Source organism: Corvus kubaryi, unplaced genomic scaffold (assembly GCF_017639235.1).
Source record: "Corvus kubaryi isolate FWS band 111438036 unplaced genomic scaffold, C.kubaryi_AGA036_p1.0 133, whole genome shotgun sequence".
Lineage (NCBI taxonomy): Eukaryota > Metazoa > Chordata > Aves > Passeriformes > Corvidae > Corvus > Corvus kubaryi.
This window is the reverse complement of record NW_024580667.1, coordinates 25,266,836-25,279,550: the sequence shown is the minus strand read 5'-3', so window position 1 is coordinate 25,279,550 and position 12,715 is coordinate 25,266,836. Positions and strand designations below refer to the sequence as shown.

Here is a 12,715-nt window from a genome sequence, read left to right as displayed (position 1 = left end):
GCAGGTCATTTTTCCCTCACCCCCCCATCTTGCCCAAGCTTCCCCTTTTTCAAATAAATAAATAAGAAAACTCAGGTGGTTTTCAAACTGGAATTCTGTTGAGATCTCTTTAAACTATTTATCTTCCCAGTGTGCCTGTGTGCACGTGGAGATATATATATATATATATGTATATATACATATATATATATATAAATATATATACACAGAGAGAGAGAGAGAGAGAGATAATATATATGTCTTAATTATTTTTTGGCATTTTTCAACTTTTGCTGTCAGCTATGTAAACTGAGGTAGGAAGTCTTTGTTTGAATTACAGTGGCAAAGGAAGGAAGAAAGATGAAAGAGTTTTCAATATGCAGAATGTGCTTTCAGATTATTCTAGCAATGCTGAGCAGCGTACCACTTCCAGTATTAGTAGCAGAGGACTGGTTCACATTCTTTGATTGCCTGAGGAATAAATTAATGAGGTTACTAGAGACATTGAACATTTGCATATTCACGGATGCTTATTAGGTATAAAGTGAATGCCAGGTGCATTGAATTTTGGGAATACTAGCTATGTATTTGGTCTTCTATTTTTAAAGCAATCACATCTTTCTTTTTCCCTAAAGTGGGAAGTTCTGTGAGAGGAAAAAAAAACAGCACTTATAAAAATAATAACACTCAAAAAAAAAATCAAATTAATTCAATACAGATGAAGCTTTGCTATAAGATATGCATCAGAATAAATAAGATACAGCATGAGGCTAGGGACTATCTGAATATCTTGTTTGGAACAACAGTTAGGTTGATTACAAATATAAAAACAGTTGTTCCAAGACATAAGGAGAACAAATGTTATATTTTTCACTGTGCTCCTTATGGATTTCTAGCTTTAAATAGTAATATGAGAACTCATTATGAAGTTACCTTCCATGATGTCCAATGCTTAATTTTTAAAACACCAATATCTTTGCACATTTTGCTCCAGCAAGTCTCAAACTCAGGCTGCAAAGCACAGGAGACAGAATTACAAAATTTGCTTGATTGTTTCTCCAAGGAGTATCTGCACATGGTTGCATTGTTGTTAGTGACTTCCGTCATTGCAGTGTGAAAGCACATTGTGTGAATGATTTGCACTGTATCTCATTATTGCTGCAAGTTTTTATCTGTATGGTTTATTTGGGATCTTGCATTTTTGCATTCTGAAAGATTTTATGATATTTGGTTTTTTGGTTTTTTTTCCATCCCATTCTTTAACTGTCCATAAGCTAGATAGAGCACAACATTAGCACTGCATGTTCCAGCAGAGAAATATCTGTCAATTGAAAACATGTATTGTTTGCGCTGCCTTTTGCTTGTCTTTTGCAGTGTAAGCACCAGGCGTGGACATGTGCACAGACTACAGGCTTACATGCCCTGCACACAGATAAATACAAACACATGTTCCCACACAGATGTGCACTTAAAAAATTATTGGTATCACCTACTTCCAAGTAGCTGGTGTAGCAAAATCAAGCAGTGATAAGTGTTTTCTATGGATAATAATATGTATCTACAAACAGGCTCCCTTCTGCCCCCTTGTTTCACAGAATACTGTGCTCAACTTCCCTTTCCTGGATGTTGCACTGTGCTGATCACTGTCCTGCCTCTGCAAATCCTATTTGAAAATCTCATTTGCAGCATAACTGACAACAAAGGCATTACACGGTGTATGCCCTGCATTTTCTGCAGACTATTCCTTGCCTTTGTAAGTTATTTCTAACTTCTAATGAAAATACTGTGTGATCAGTTGGTGATCTTTTTTATTTATTAACAGTCTGAAAAATTAAGTGTGTCTAATCAAAGAATGGGTCCTTTCTTAAAAGTGCAAGGTGGAATGTATTAGATCAGTGGTACGAAAAGCAGATGTTCTTTACTGCAGTAGGCCTTTCTTTAGGTACTCTAGGAAACAGGGACATAAAAATTAAATTGAAGAGGATTTTGAGGTGCAATCACTCCTAGCCACTGCAAGGCACAGAAATCCTCCTGAGATATACATTTTCTCTGCATATGTTCCCAAACTGTAATTTTGTTTCATGATTAAAACAAAAAAAAAAAAAAAAGAAAAATTATTTGATATTTCAGTCTCTCAGGGCAGCTTCTGAATAATTACATGCAAAGTGATCTATTATGTATTTACTGAAAATAGTATTGCAAAGCACAAATGTGCATTTTTTTTCAGGAAGGTCATTTCTTAAAACATCCTTTGTAGCTGCTTCACTAACGTCCAGGGGTTTTTACCATCCACACGGCACAGATTTTTTTGATTATGTAGATTTTTTTTTCCTCCTCTATTGCAGTTTCATATGCAAAGCATGCATCAGCCACATCCATGCTATCTCCTAAAGCAGTCATTCTGAAACCCAATCTGGGGACAGTGCAGACTAAATAAAATTTCATTTTGATTTGGCCTCCCGCTGAGAATGGGACTGCTTTGTTTCAGCCGACAGAACCAGCAAGCCAGAAAGGTATGTCCTGTTTTGCATGGCTGATGGTGTGACTTGAGGATCACAATCAGGCCGTTCATGCTCTCAGGGCTCGGCATCTCATCCACATCCTGTACCGTCTTTCTCTTTTCCTTGCCATTTGCTTTCCTTCTGTGCCGCCTGCCGTCTACCTGCAGGGCAAAGCTATGGCAGACCCTCACACTATTGTTTACTTTGGCATATGTTTAATAGCTGCATGGCTGTTTCAGGGTAGGGTTTGTCTATTCCCCCCCTCCCCTCCCGCCCCCTTCTCCCTTCGCCTTTGTTTTTTCCCTTCCCTATCCACATTCACTTTCCTTATTTTCTAGGTGTTGAATACACAAATACTGACTTAACGGAAAATTATGTAAGTAACGCTTGCAATGCTTCAGAGATTTTACTAGGAGATCTGTAATGCAGAATTTTATTGTGAATCTGAGGAAACATTTAACAGCTTTGAAGGACTTCAGTTTTCATAGCCCTTTAGATATGTTTAGGCAGAAAAGCAGTCACACATTACAGTTAGCAGAAAAAAAAAAATAAAAACACTCTTAAGAAGGGGTCTGGCTGCTTTGCCATCTTCACATGTCGTACAGTTACAGCTGCAGTGTTTGGCATGGGAATATCAGTAAATATTTCTTTCTCTAAATACTGGTATTTATCTTAAAGCCAGTTTGCATTACAGGAGAGAATGTACAGCACTTTCCTTGCTGCTGCTGCCACATCTTACAGAGGAGGAGTTGGCATTGGAGAATGACCTCTGTTTTAGCCTCTGGAGCATCTTTTGGACAGGGCAGCAGGACCTCTGAAAGACTCCTTATGATGCAAACTTACTCCTGAAAAGTGTAATTCTCTGACAAAGCTGTGCTATCCCCTGTCTGTGATTATTTTGGGGATGGAAAAAGTTTTTCATGTGAAATAAAATTAGCATAAAATTTACCTCAAACAAAGGGCAAATTTTAGTTTTGCTTACAGTTTATTTTAATATGGAAAATGTCCTGTTTTCTCATTAAGGTAGATTACAATTATAACTCCAAAGAAAAATTCAATCCTTAACAGAAAAAAAAGAAGAAAAAAAAAAAATTAGCATGCTTTATAGAGAACTGACATCATATGCAAATTTATGTCTTCATGATGATTTACAAACACAAAATTATGATTTTTGTGTGCAACATGCCTTTGTGGTAGGTGATATTAGTAACAGCAGGTTATTCAGCAAGGTCTTATGGAAGGTAGATGGTCAATTATAACACCCTCTGCTCAGTTTAGCAAGTTTTGTTCCCAGTTTTGTTTTATATATTACTTCAAGTCCACACCTCATCAGTCTCTGAACATCCAAGATGGCCAGAGATGCAGGCCTTTGACAAAACCACACAGATTCTTGCATGGCAGAGTTTTGTGTCTTGAAAATTCACTTCCCTCTTAGCTTTTTTAATTAAAAAATAAAAAATAAAAAATAAAAAAAGATGTGGGTTGGGGAATGAAGGCAGATCCAACCAAAGTTTGGAGAAAAAGAGATAAAAATAAGATGATTCATTGGCCTCCATGTAAGGGAGGGTAAGCCAAATTTGAGTTTCAGCTACATACATTCACCTTGATAAACTGCTACAGGATTTCCTGCACCTGGCAGGATCCAGCCCGGCATGTTCTGTTATTCAGAGATATTTACAAAGTCAAATGGAGTTTAAGAACAACTTCAAGAAGCTATCTGTAGTGATGTCATATTTTCTTAAAAGAATTTGAGGCTGTAAAGATACTATAAAGTAGCTAAATTTATAAGAAACAAGAGCTACAGATTCTTAAAAGGATACAGTGGGGAAAATGATCTGTTCTGTAGGTTTTCACTCAGTATCTCTAATCCTCCTGCTTCACCCCTCAGGTATGATTGGGAAGTTTTCCAAGTTACCAACTCTGCATTTTAATCAGAGTTTACAAAAAATTAGCTCCAACTTTACATTTACCATAATTTCATTTCAACAAATGCATACAAGTTTTAAGAGAAATTAAACTCAGTATTTCATGAAAGAATATCCCAGTTTGTTTATGTCAGAACTCACAGTCCTGGCAAGATTTTTGTTGCACAAAGAGTATTTTACATTATGTAGATAGCTCAACTGAAAATAAAAAAATATTAAATAAATGGTTACACATGTATCAGTTGGAAATATATGACATTTTTATGCAAAATACTCAAGGAAATTAACGGAAGTATTGTGTCTTTATTTGTGGCAATGAACTACTTTTAAAGGAGTGATATTCATTATGGCAAAGTAAAATAATCTTAACTCCAGAATGTGCTTACTGTTCTGGATAGCTTTCTTACTAATTATCTAACCATTGTATTTAACCAGGAATTAACACAAACTTTATTCTGGTGCTCTTAGGACATCAGAGTTCCTTTTTTAGGGTGGCTTATTAGAGCAATATCTTGCAGCCATATTCTGGATAAGGAAAAGAGGTGAGTGGGTTTTGGAAGTTGGTTTTGCATTTATCACTTCCACAGAAAGAAAACTGTAAAAATATCAGCCCAAAGTCCAGAAACAAAGACTTCATCCTTTGATAGACATATAAGGTTGCTGTCAGTGGACTTCTTAGAGTTATTCCTTATTTATATTTGTGGCTTAGGAAAGGAATCAGATCCAAAATCCCAAATCAGATACCACCAGCACACTATAATTGAAAAAAAAAACCAAAACAACAAACCAAACCAAAAAACCAAGATACTTGGGAATTCAACAGATTTACATATGTGTATAATATTTTAATGCAAAGGACTTAGTAATTCTCAGTTATTTCATTTTTCTCTCACTTTTTTTGCTTTACCTGAATGAGGTGACATGACTGAGATACGTCATATGCATGCCCAGAATCCTTTGGAGAAAAGAGGATAATCTCAAACAGAGAATATATAGCAAATCAGAAATTTGATGAACACACTCAGGAGACAAGTGCTTACTTGTTCTAATATATATACATGTATGTAAATTGGCTCCATGATGCTAGTAGATATATATATATATATATTTATATATATATATATGTATGCATGTGTAAATGTCTGTGTACAAATCCAGGGAATGAGAGAGATAGGGATGGAGGACACTGCCATCAAAGTTCCTGGGCCCTACCAATGTCACAAGGACAAGTATTGTTACTGTGACATATAGAAGACAAAAACCTGCATGACCTGTGCATTTGCTGATCTCCAGCCTATCTGAATTCCTCAGCAACTTTACAGCTGATTGTCTTAGGAAATTCTCCTGGAACAAAGTCATGGTTGTCTGATGTTAGTATCTGCTTAAAAACTTGCTGAGGTCAATAGGATACCATACATGAAAATTTGACTGCAAGATCAGGGCCTAAAGTTTTGGTAGTAGCCCTTTAGGCAAGCCAAGACAGACTAACAAACAAATTTTGGGAAAAAGGTGGAAGAATTCTGTCATAACACTGAACTTGGAACCTATCAGCAGAATTAATAGACAGCTCATTCTCATTCAACTCAAACTCCTCATACTGATGTTCTTGCTTTATACACCTGATTTGACCAACACCAATAAAAAAGGTCAAAAAACTGGTAGAAGATACTATAAAATTGCATATCAAAGGGCAATTGACTAGCAGCAGATACTATAAAATTATATATCAAAGGAAAGCAGTAATATCCTGTCAGCAAGTAAGAGCATAGGAACCCATTGTGTTCACAGTCCTACAGGGTTAAGGAGCAGAATTGCTTTACTTTGGGATATTTTTACCCAATCTCCTTAGATATAATAAAAGCAAAACTCAAAGTTAGATTTTTTGTTTAAAAAAGACAAAAGTTAATCTTAGGCTTACTGATCAAGTTCACTGAAGTAACAGAATTTTAAAAAAATTAATGCCATCCCTTAACCCTTCATTTGATAATGTGTCAGGCTTACAGAAAGTTGCCCATCTTGCTCACAAAAAGCAAAGCAGGTGTTTTCTTAGCTATAAGGATGTATTCTTTACTATAAGAAGGTATTCTTCCTATAATTATTGTTTTAAATAAAATTTTAATAAAACAATCTAAGTAGCTGATCAAATGTCTGAGTGTAAACTGAAAATGAGCTTTGGACCAAAGCTAAAAAAGCAGAGACAACAAGCAGGCATTAACTTTGTTTAGGAGTAGAGGCAGAACGAAAGAGCTAAGCCCAGCAGCTACTGAGAAATCTAATATTTCCTGAGCGGGAAAAGAAGGAAGTTTGGAAACTGTAGGAAAAAATTGACCAGAAAATTGTGTTATTTGTAACCTATACACACCAGTGGGATTTCTACCAGTGGGATGACCTTCTCAGAAAAAAGCTACACCAGGGAAACTGCTTCTAAGAAGTACAGTTTCACAGATATTCAAAGAACAGAAGTCCTGGAAATGCACATCTTGAAAGATTTTCTAAACAAAAAGGCATAATGGCCTCCCATGTAACAGGGAATATAAGTGTGTCAAAATGTTATTGATTATATTAAAAATAAAATAGAAAGTGTCTATTAGTCAACCACTTATCAGCCTTTTCTTATTAAAGGTTGAAAGAATACTTTTGTCTCCAAAATAAGGGTTAGATGGAAGAAATTACCAGTGAATGTCTAATGGATATTATATAGACCAGAAATGGATTACAGATTAATAAAAGTGTCCTCTCCTTCATTAAGTGTTCTTTACCCTATGGGGGTGGAGAAGGTGAGGTTATAGCAGCATTATGTCCTCACAATAAAAATACATTTAATCTCCTAGTGTCTACTGCAATTGGTAATTCATTGTATATAATTTTCTTTATTTTTGAAACCCTTTCCATCTACCAGCTGTCTGACAAAAGCAAGCATGAAACATTCTGAAAATAAACTTTTGAAATTATTTGCATTCAATGGGAAAATTCCACTACCAAAATAGTATTCATTAAATTTTTCTAGTGATGGACAAATCTCGGAAGATTCAGATGATTGTTTCAAACAAGTATAACAATATTGATGTTTGTCTACAATGTTTCAAAAAACTGTCTCTGTCCTCATTTTATCGAGGAACCTCCAAATAATCAGAATTTTAGTTGTTCATTAATGATGTCTAGTTTTACTTCTGTCCCCTCCTGAGGTTCCTTTACTTTACCAAGCAGAGCAATATTTCCTCATGGGTGACAAACTAAATTTCAGAGTAAATTAATTCCTTCTCCAATCCATGTTTCTTTCAGAAGTAACCCAAAAAACCTTGATGCAGAGAGCAGCTACACGAGGCACTAAGAAACATTTCCTTCCATAGGTTTTTTCGGTTAGTTGGTTGGTTGGCAGCTTTTTCCTTCTCTCTCTCCTGAATAAAAATTTGCCTAGGTATGTGTAGTGTTCTTACTTCTGTGTAGTTAACAAGAGAGGTAATGTCACAGGAATATTTCCAGTATTCTTACAATCTCTTCTTATTTTCAAATGGGAAATCCAAAGTAAACCAATCACCACAACAAAACCCAAAACAAAATGTAAAATTATAACCCAACAACTCCTCCAAAGCATATAGCTAAATAAGATCTACCACTATCTCAACTCTTTTGGCCATACTGTAAATGATAAATCGATTTTCATCTAATAGAACTGAAAACTTGGAGTTACTTTTTAGTGGGTTTGGCGGTAGAGAAGGGATCTGATTTTTTGTGATTCTTCTCTCTCTCTCTTGCTCTCTCACTTTTTTTTTTTTTATTAAGACGTTCAGTTAAGGTCCAAATTTGCACTTTAGGGAGGTAAGACAAAAAGACTAAAACCTGTTTTAGTAGGATCAGCTAAAATGGCAAAATAGATCTGGCTGTTAGCAGGTTAACAATGATAACTCACCTTAAGGTCCCTAAAAATAGAAGTGAAAGGAGCACATCAGTAGTGAAGAGCAAGGGGGCCAGAACAAAATTCTGAAGATCCCCATAATTAACTGGCAGAGGGTCAGATGAACACTTATTAAAATGCAACAAAGCACAATGGGGTGTCTCAAAGATGGAGTTTCAATCTCAGCTGTGAATTTCTTGATTTTCTCGGTTCTAGCCAGGCCTGCCATGTTATTTTAATAAGTACTTTTCTCTACATAATACATTTGAGAATTTGGGGAGAATATTTATATTAAAGGGCTAAGAGGGCAGTTTATAGACAATTCAGAGGACAGGCCTCCTTAGAAAGTATAGGAAGAATGATATTTTGGTGATATATTAAGATGTATCTGTGTCTGATATTGGAATGTTGTGAGATCAATGTATCAATTTACCTTCCTGTTTTAAAGGCAATAGTAATTCTTCAGTAAGAAATAGTGTTTCGCAGTGCAATATCCCTACCTTACCATAATGCTGCTAAATACTATACATTGTCAACTCCTCTTTTTACAGCATAAATACAATATTCTACAGCTGCCTCTGTCAAATAATTTCCATGAAGAAAAATATATGTCCAGGCAGTAAATGTAGATCAACTATCTAGAAAAAAAGGATTTTAAGGTTTTCTTGGCCATAAATATTGCTTTTCAGCACAAAACACATCTGTGTTTTAAACCCTAAAGTCCATCTAATATCACCCGACTTTACAACTATTTTAATTTGGCTGATCTATTTTGGGTTTGGGTTAAAAAGTGTTTCTGTAATTAATTGCTTAAAAATAACTGAAGGCAGAGAGAGTTGTGGGAACCTCTGACACATAGGAGATCTGCAGGGGACAGGACAAAGGTAGGGCAGGAGGAAGATGAATACTTCCTCACTTTCAATAGCAGAGGGAAAATTGCACTTCATTTCCTAACACTCAGACATGTTGTATGCTATATGTTTAATATACTGGCTATTGAAAGTTTTTGGAATGGAATATAGCCCAGGGTACATTCCTACATCATGATTTACAGGTGTTTTCTCATATCATAATATGTTGGCAAAACCAGAGAATATGAGTAGCTGATCTGGCTGAAGTCCTCAAATATACTGTTTCATTGCAGTGTAAGTTCATCACTGTATTTAAGACCAGCAGGCTTTTCTTTTTCCCAGTAGTATTTTGAAGTGCAGCACTGTTTAGCTGTTCATATGTGGGAGGGGTTTTTTGGTTTCTTTTTCTTTTTTTCTTTAGTAAGATTATGGCATCTTGGATTTTGTAATTCCTTCATAAATTATTTTAAGTTTTCTTTACATATGTGCATACCCACACACACATATTTACCACTTGGAGGACAACTTGGATAAAGCAGAAGTGTAATATCACACCTCCGCTCTCCCGAATGAAGGACTGGCCGTCAGCGGATACCCAAAGTGCTATTTACTCCCTGGAACACAAAGAACAAAATGCTCTCTAGGCAACTGCCAATAATCTGGCCTCAGATCCTCATTGCAGGGTGACTCTGGCTCTCCTGCAGTCACGACTCAAGCAGCAGTATTGTGGTACACTGACAAACAGGATCCTAATCTTCCAAAATCCTTCCCTCTCTACCTGTTATGTTGAAAGGCATTCAAGTAAACCCTGCCCCCAAATGTGTAACCACAGCCCATGACGAATGCGGTGTGGGGTTTCTAGTGGGAAAAGCAGGGGCTGTAGGTTGTTTAAAATGGACTGGGTTTTGCTTCAGTGAAGGAGGAAGTGAACTAGAATAGGAGGAAATGAGAGACACAATCATGAGAAGGGTCCCAAAACAAAGCAGAGACAAAAATCCTTGGTAGATAGAATTGATTATGTGCGTTAAAATAAAAGAAAGCTAGTGAAGGGAAACTTTTTGCTCCGGCATCTCATATGATTAAGGGGACAGAATTTTGTGCAATCTTTCTACCAGGTGTGCATCAAAGGTAGTATTGCATTCATTTCAGCCACTCCTCAAAGGCTGCCAGTCTAAGGGAACATGAGTATTTGAGGATCCAGAGATTCACAAATAACTGTCTGAAATTCACCCCTTCTCTGTATCGCTTGTGCATTTTCTGACCAAAAGAGAGATCTTCTCCTCACGTTTCTCCTTCTCTCTGTGAATCCTTCTCATCTTTGCTTGTAGTAATCTAAGAAGGGTGCAATTAAAGAAACAAGATGAAAGAGAGAAGTCCTTGTGTGGTTCTGCTAAGAAGAACCCCAAGAACCACAGGTGTGGTTACAGCATTGGGTCTCAAGAAACCAACATTCTTTACTTCATGTGGATGGAGTGGATGTCATGTCAGTTTGCTCTCAGAGTTTCCAAAAGCACGTCAGAACGCTAGATGCTCCTAACATGGCATGGTTCCTGAATTTAGTATTGTAATAAATGCACCTTCTTGAGTTAAGATTCTGGGAAGTCTGTCAATTTTCTTTGCAACCCTAGAACAGGACAATCTGACTTGATTCCCTTGAGTAGAGATGCAGATTTCCTCCAATATCTTCACAGTTTCCCCTGACTCTCTCGTTGTATTCTACCTTCAGGTGAGACAACAGAACATCCTTTACACTACTTTCATCAAGAAGCTCATTCTCTCCTAAACCTCTGCTGGTCCTCACCAGTATCTCAGTTCTAGATATGTTTATACATGTTGATTTTCAGTGATCTGAAGCTGATTTTTTTGCCTAGGTTTTCTCTCCACAGTGCCCAAAGCTGCCTTTGATAGTCACTTTCTGTGAAAAGCCGTTATGCATTTAAAAAATTTGAATCCATAGCTCTGCAAAAAGACTGATATGATATGTTTTCCTGTTCTGAGCAAAACTCATGGACACTAATAATTTTTTCATTATTTCCAGGCATTCACAATCCATAAAGATAGAGCAATGAGCTACCACCCAGAAATCCTGGATAAACAACCACTCCCTATGCACAGGCTACCTGTATAATACATGTTGTAGTGACCCAGCGATCCTAGGCCAGCTTGTTATATCATACATGGACCACATACCCTCACAGCCATACTTCTATGAGGTAGCCTGACTTCTTTGATATCCCAGGCAAATCACAATTTTCCTGGGAGGAATAGGTAAATCTTAGTTGAAACTGTTCCTCTATCCCAGGGTTATTCATAGAAAGAGAGAAATTAAAACACATTCCATGTGGCAGGTGCAGGGCATTAAAGCTAAGTAGGTGTCTTGACTGAGTACAAGTCTTCCATAAGGCATGCTTTCCCTGCAGAGTTCCTTTCTCTTGGCTGTTTTCCAGCCACATAATCTCTGCTTCAGTCTGCAGAAGAATTCAAAGCACTGTTTGTCTTTCAAGCCAGAGAGAAGACCTCAGCACAGACTCTCAGCAACTGGTCTGTCATAGCACAACAGAACCCTTCCTCTGAGATTTCAGGTCCCTTCCTGTCCTCCTGGAGCACAAACTCACCAGCATCCCATCTAATCAGTCTGCAGTGAGCTGCTTCCCAGCAGATGCTTGTAAGTAGAAGAACAATCCTGGGAAAGTCATCCTGCAGGCTTGGCTACTTCACAGAAGGAAATTTCCAGGGAGAATTAATTTCCTGGTCCTCTTCCTGTCAGTAAAACCCCACACTGAAATGAGGATGAATATTTTTGGAAGGTCCATTAACCTTGCTTTTCATTAATGGCTTCCACACATTAAGTGGCTGGTCTCTGTAGCTCTCACGCAAACAAACCATTTCTCACTATCTGTACATATGATACAGCACAACTTAGAAACCCAGGAAACAGGACTCTCTTTACCAGTTAGTCCATGTAAATAGCAGGACCTTGAATGTGCCTGAAAGATATCTGCATGACTTAATCTTGAAATCTCCCAGTGGTGGAGATCCCACCGTCTCCTCAGGTGAGGTGAGTGTTCTTCCCCAGTGCTTAACCTTCCTTACAATTACAATTTTTTTTCTTAATGTTTAACCCAAATCCCTCTTGCTATGACTCAAAGCTATTATTTCTTGTCCTATCCACATTGGGCTTGTAATACAGATTATTCACTTTCTCTTACATATCTCTCAGCTGCTATCATTTCTCTCTCATTCGTCTTTACTTTTAGATAGAATAACTACAATACCCTCACTCTTCATTCAGAGATCTTGCTTTCTGGTCGTTCTCATTCTCTTCTGAAGTCCACTCTCCAAATAGTTCAGATCTGTTTTTAAGGAGAGTAGTCAAAAGTAGACACAGTACATCACTGGAAGTGTCACTGGTTGCAAGCAGAACTCATATCATGGTTATGTTCTTTCTTCCTTGAGAAAAGGGTCTTTTATTTGGTTTAATCCACAGTGCATCTGCTCTTCTGGCTGTAAAGGGCTGCTACCTAATAGCAATTGGGTTTTTAACATACTGTTTAGGTAGTTAAG

General features: G+C 37.1%; 1 long non-coding RNA gene across 3 annotated transcripts in view; it reads left to right on the top strand.

Moving 5' to 3' along the window:
• Positions 1-2,231: 2,231 nt before the first annotated feature.
• LOC121670089 overlaps positions 2,232-12,715 on the top strand; it is a 173,920-nt gene continuing 163,436 nt past the window's right edge. The window contains exons 1-2 of one of the 3 annotated variants that reach the window (XR_006018040.1): positions 2,232-2,492; positions 2,819-2,856. This is a non-coding gene — a long non-coding RNA (uncharacterized LOC121670089). The remainder of the gene's footprint in view (positions 2,493-2,818; positions 2,857-12,715) is intronic. The other 2 variants (XR_006018039.1, XR_006018041.1) reach the window with 2 other exon arrangements.